We start from the raw sequence: 6,414 nt of genomic DNA, 5'->3' as shown, positions 1-6,414 counted from the left end.
ACTTCCTCGAGTTTTTCCGTATGTCAAGAGCCAGCTAAGTTATGCTAGCTTTTATTTGGTATGTTTAGTATATTTTTCATCGTATGTACCACCGCATAAATATTAACGTGAAGCGTGCACCATCTCAGTGAAATAAGGCACTGTACTTTCGCGAGGCGGCAAATTCACAAGGTTTATACGTCTAAACGCCTGGCTGACTACATGAAGGTACTTTGCTTCCCACTGCCCCCGCTCTCGCGACCGCGTGCAAGACAAGAACAAGCGTTGTCTTTGCCTTTAGCGTTGTGTACTACCAGGTGCTATCACGTGGGTTTAAGGAAGGCGCTACCAAAACATCTCGGGTAGAGTGCGTTCATACACACGCGCGCTTTTGCGTGAGTCGTGACATCTCAGCCATTTTTGTGCCCAATCGTTTTTTAATGCATTTTGAAGTGCGCGCAATCCGGTGTCACTCAGCTCGAGCGCGTAGCTTTGACTAATGCATAGACGCCATTTTACCACCCAAGTCCCGCACCGAGTGCGCGAGAGCGTCACGCGCTGACACATTCAGGGCAACAATGGATGTCTTCACCCTGAGACAGACAGACATGCAGGCACCCTAATCTCGGGGCTAATACTGGGAAAAGTGGCGCCATTCATTGTTGTGGAAATGCTCGAGACACATGCAGCGCGCGAATTCTGGGAAGAACATGTCGTCTGAGATCTAGCTCATTGCTACAGTGCACTAGAATACGGGGTAGTGTTTGAACAGACGCAACTAGACAATTGGAACATGCGAGACTGCGCGTGTAGACAATAATCGCGGCGCTGAAGTCGACAGGGCAGCAGAAAGTCGCTACAGTCCGCACGTTCCGCCGCACGTGATCATGCACGTGGTGCACGCGCACAACCACCACCATGCTGACCTACTGCCGATGCGCCGGTGGCGACTCCCATCGCGATTTCCCCCACATGCCTCACGCGAGCCGCTCCGATCCCAACACCACCCCGTATTCTAGTAAACTCACTGATCTCTATTGTAGTAGGCTGGATCGCGGATCGGGAGCCCGTCGGTGTCGCCACCAGCGGCCATTGCTTGACACCAGGGAATACACGCAAGTCTACGGGAGAAACGCACAAAAGTAAGAATACTGAAGCATATACGCTGTGCTCCGAGGCGAGTATTTTATGGTGTGCTGCGATCGAATCGGTATTTGTGAAGCGTTCGAACGCCGGTTAAAAAAATCAAACGTACCGCAGCACCTACGGCTGAGCTGGCAAGCTTGCTCTCGTAGTGGAGTAAACAAAGGAACCTGCCGTCAATGAGACCGTCCTCGGGAAAGCCCAGAAGTTGATGCATGACAAAGAAGTTTCATCCCGACAGCGGCTTTCCAGGAGTGAGCGAATTCCGCGTAGCAAAGCCTTCGACCTTGTCGTCTGCTAAGCCCAACTCAACGAAACCGCCTCCGAGTCTGCGAGAACTCTAGGTAACCTTCGGCTCATTGAGGTGCACTACAGCGGAGTCACTCTCGACCACAAAATATTTATTTATAAGAACTGCGAGGGCTGTCAGTTTTAATGTTTGTACACAAGGTATTTGACGGCCTTAACGAAAAGCATCCAAAAAGTTTCACTGCCGACAACAGCTTAGAAACAGGGGAAAACGTCACTTTTTCTCGTTCTTCCCATAGAGTCCCATGCATTGGCTGGTGTCAATCAATGGCCGCCGGTGGCGACACTCGGCCCCACCTGCTGACGCCACGGTCCGCGATCCAGCCTACTACAATAGAGATCAGTGAGTACACTGTATCAGTGCTGCGCTGAGCCGCCATGATCTTCCCAAGGGCTGCGCGTTGCACGTGACTCTTGCACCAGCGCACGTTGCGCTACTTTTAAAGCCTGAAGGGGCTTTATACATTGTCACGCGTTGACGCCACCAAACAGCATAGGGTCGCTAAACTCGTCAAAAAAAAATATTCTTTGTGTTATGACATAGTGGGGGGAGGAGCCGAAAGATTGCTGCGAAGTTTTCTTTTCTCACAAACCCGCAGATGCGTCTGTCTTCGTGACGATTTCCGTTGAGGGGACGAAACATCCCTACGCCTCCCTAGGCACCGAACAAGAGCAGCACTAGAGAGCGCGTGGAGACGACCGTGGCTCATACGTGTGACGTCACAACAAAGATTATCAGCTGCGACCGTCATGTTTGATGGTCTCTAAAAAGCACGATAGATGATTGGGAATTGATTTTTAAATTCAACACCGTCGATGTTGATAGTTTGGTATCGTTCTTATTTTCGACGATAAAGCAGAATTTACTAAAAAGCGTCCCTGCCGTTCTTTTGATTTATCTCGGCCTTTCGAATCTGGCCAAAGTGTAGCCCGACGTGGCTAGGTCACAACCAGCCGATTACCATTGTCCACATTCGAGCGAATTTCGCCTCCGGGCAGTTGTTCCTTCATCGGCGGGATAAAATCATTTTATGGTAGACATTCGAAGATCCGTCAGTTTGGGATTAAGTATGTTTATCAACGGAAATAAGGAAACAAAAGTAATGTCAGGTTGTCAATATTGGCGGTGAGGCTTCAAGAACGCAAGGACACTAAACTTGACATCGTCGATTTGAACACGCACCATCAAATTTGTCGTTCACAACTGATAATCCTGACTCCATCGTCAAAGGTATCAACTATAAAATGACGTCACTGAACGCGCCCGCACACTATATACGTGCACTGGCACGAGTCTTTCGCTTGAAAGTCTGCCATGGCCACTCTTGAGTTCATGGAACGCGAGCCGTTTTATTTCCAGAATCTCTTGAACCGTTATTTCGAAAGTTGCAGGCTGTGCTGTTCCTCGTCATTGCTCATTGGAACACCTCTAAGCAGGGTCGTCGAAACAGGAGGAAGGGGGGGGGGGGTTTAGCCCCCCCCCTCCCCCAGTTGCGTCGAAAGAGGGGGCAAGGGGCATAAGGGTGGAAGGGGGGGGGGGGGGTATCGTCCCAGCCCCGAACCACCATAGCATTTCAGAGAGTTATAATAAAATATTAGGGGAAAGGAATATCCCCCTTCTTCACCACCATCGCCTACTCTCTTTCTCTCTCTCCCGAACAAAATCTACGGCCCTTCTTGAGACTCCTATTTGTTTGTGCATGTGTGTGTGCGTGTGTGTGTGTTGGTCGTACCTTAATTTTTTATTTAGAGCGCAGCTCTTCGGCGCCCGTTTCCGGGTTTCGCGGCGTGAGCGTCGCCGTCGGCGTAACCGGCCCGCTAAATTTAGCGCGAAATTGACGTCACACGACCTCAACACCAATTGAATTCCCAGCTACGTGACTTCAACGCCACTTCACTTCTCGGCTAGATTGCCATGTGATGTCCGTTTCCCTGCTAAATTTAGCGGAGAAACTGAATGGGAGGAGAAGGGGAGGAGAGGAAGAGGGGAGGAGGAGGGGCATACCCTCCTCTCCGTACCCTCCCTTATTCCCCCTCAAGAGTTGAGCTCTAATTTCGCATTACAAAGATTTGTAAACGTCTTTAATTTTTTTTATTTCCCTTTCTTCGGCTTTTTTTTTGTTGTCCCCCGTTTTCCCTCATTTCTCAGACATTACCGACGTCGCTACACAAACCGCCTGTGGTTGACCCCGGTTGCGTTGTTGACAGTGGCGGAAGATGAGCTCTATAAAGCCGCCCGCGTACACCGCGCACGGCTCCACAACATCACAAAGTTCGATCTTCGCCTCGATTCCGAAGCGAAGATTTTGGCCTCAAATAACTCCTTCCCAAAGTTGTGAAACGTCACTTTGTCGTCACCAATAACTTCCACAAACGACGATCTTGCGACGAGAAAGTTCAGAGTATTTACCGGCCGCCTAGGTACAATCTACGCATCATTGACTCTAACGCGGCGTAGGGATGTAGGGACACTCGGGCGAGATGTCATCAGTGCAGCCGTTCAATCGGCTGGCACCACGGTGTTGCTCGCACGCGCTTCGATGGGGCTCGCTATGACTTTGGGTTTTACATTTTCGCTGGAATTTGAGCACCGAGAGAGCTTGGATGATTGACACCTCGCTCGGCTTGACGTCAGCGTCGCGAGAGTCCAATTAGCGCGTTCCGCAACTTTCGGACACAAAGTTGTGGTCGACGAGTTTAGCTACCCAGGCAACTACAGCACCCTTGGCCGTAGAGAGGCACTCGTCGTCACGATCGCGATACGCATTGCGCTTCTGGCGGGCTGAGTTTGAAACGAAGAAGAGAGCACGCGGCTACGTCACTTCGTTTCCCTACCCCTTTGTTACAGCAAGCGTGAGCTTCATACAGAAAATTTACATAGCCCGCGGTAGAAGCTAGCCGCACAGGCTCTGTGATTTTGATAATTGGATGGTCCGGTAAAACGCTACAATTTCTCCAAGATTCACTGTAGACACTTCTGATTGAATAGCATTACAACAGAATCTGAATATTTACACCGTTGGTTGCGCTGCGAGACACAGAAGTAGTGGGGCATCACGTAATCACTGCAGCGTCCTGCCCGTAACCTCAAGGACCGGCTGTTGTTGTTGTTCTTTATTTTGGGGTGAAGTTAAAGGAGGGAGACAGGAGAGGTGTAGGCTGGAGTAACTGTGTCTGTTCCGCCTTACGAAGCAGAGTACTGCAATGATGCTTCCAGGCCAGTCATGTTGGATCTGAGGCCGCACTGCACGGAACGACCGTCGCTTCCGCAAGAGCCCCAGATGCGCGACTTACGCGATCGTCCTGTGTGTCGTCTTCTTCCTAGACTTTAAAATCATGTCTCAAAACATCGCTCGCGTAATAAAACAACGCAATTATGCTGTCTACGGTGGCTACACATAATGTTGAATGGTCAGGGAATCTTCCAGTTTGTTCTATTTTAGTGTAAGATGTATATTTCACAAAAGCAAAACAAGAAACATGATGCGTCCGAAACTCGGCATCTGCAAGGTGGCTCGGTGCACGTGACCGCTTCTCCGCTAATACGGAGTTGGTTTGAACGTCCGATGCACTGTAGTCCAAAAGCCAACGGGTGTGTTTAAGTATGTAGTCGTTATTAAAGCAAACTAAAGCAAGCAAAGTGGGCGAGATAGCACTCCAGGCATGCGGCCACGACCTAACCACCTGTTGTTCGTCATCCAGGTCCTGTCATCTTGGGTTCTGCGGCCAGCTGATGACGGTGGATTTACAACGTTCCCCGCTTCGTACAACGGTTGGGATATTATCGACGAAACAGCTTGTTTGGACCACATCGGGGCCTGCGGATTCCCGTTGGTTCTAACGGCCGCCGGGACATTTCATCTGGCAACGCCGTTCTATGTGCGTGTAGCCCCAGTGTCATCAACATCACCGGAACCTTCCTGCAACGCCCCTTTGCCAACCTCGTCAGTGGGCGAGATAGCACTCCAGGCATGCGGCCACGACCTAACCACCTGTTGTTCGTCATCCAGGTCCTGTCATCTTGGGTTCTGCGGCCAGCTGATGACGGTGGATTTACAACGTTCCCCGCTTCGTACAACGGTTTGGATATTATCGACGAAACAGCTTGTTCGGACCACGTCGGGGCCTGCGGATTCCCGTTGGTTCTAACGGCCGCCGGGACATTTCATCTGGCAACGCCGTTCTATGTGCGTGTAGCCCCAGTGTCATCAACATCACCGGAACCTTCCTGCAACGCCCCTTTTGCCAACCTCGTCAGTGGGCGAGATAGCACTCCTGGCGTGCGGCCACGACCTAACCACCTGTTGTTCGTCATCCAGGTTGGTAAAGACCGTTTTTATTTTGATGTGAAAAGCAATAATGTCTGCCTGGTAGTGCTGCCTCGCCCGAGGGCCTTCTTGAAGTGTGTTGCCGACTGTTTTGATTCGCTCTGTCTTATTGTTCTTTTGCTGAGCGGTGACGTTGAGCTTGACCCGGGTCCGTTTTCTGAAGCTCAGCTTGCTGCAATTCTCGATGGCCAGAGGTCCCTTAATGCCAGCATATCGTCGAGTGGAGACAGATTGGACGAACATATTTGCCAAACAAATCAGCAGTTATCTTCAATTGAAACGAAAGTCGAGGGATTTTCGCAACTTGTCCCCAACCTCGAAAGATGTGAGAACTTAGTCAAGGACCTCGGATGCAGGGTTCACTCCTTGGGTTCCAGGATTAGCTACCTAGAAAACGCGGGCAAGCGAAACAATATTGTCGTTTACGGGGTGGCCGAGAGTGAGGCTGAAACGCCCGCATTGCTAAACGAAAAGGTGATTTTAGAAATTTTTGAAAAGAAACTTGATATTAGGCCGTCGGTTATAGAAAAAATTCACCGGCTTGGGAGATACTCGGCGGAAAGAGCACGACCGGTGTTAGTGCGTTTCTCGTCCCTCGACGAAAAAAATGCTATCATGAGAAAAGCATACAAGTTAAAGGGTACGTTCGTGTCTT

The sequence above is a fragment of the Ixodes scapularis genome, unplaced genomic scaffold (assembly GCF_016920785.2).
Source record: "Ixodes scapularis isolate PalLabHiFi unplaced genomic scaffold, ASM1692078v2 PGA_scaffold2__306_contigs__length_199485367, whole genome shotgun sequence".
NCBI lineage: Eukaryota > Metazoa > Arthropoda > Arachnida > Ixodida > Ixodidae > Ixodes > Ixodes scapularis.
The sequence above is the reverse complement of the archived record's forward strand: the minus strand, read 5'-3'. Positions refer to the sequence as shown.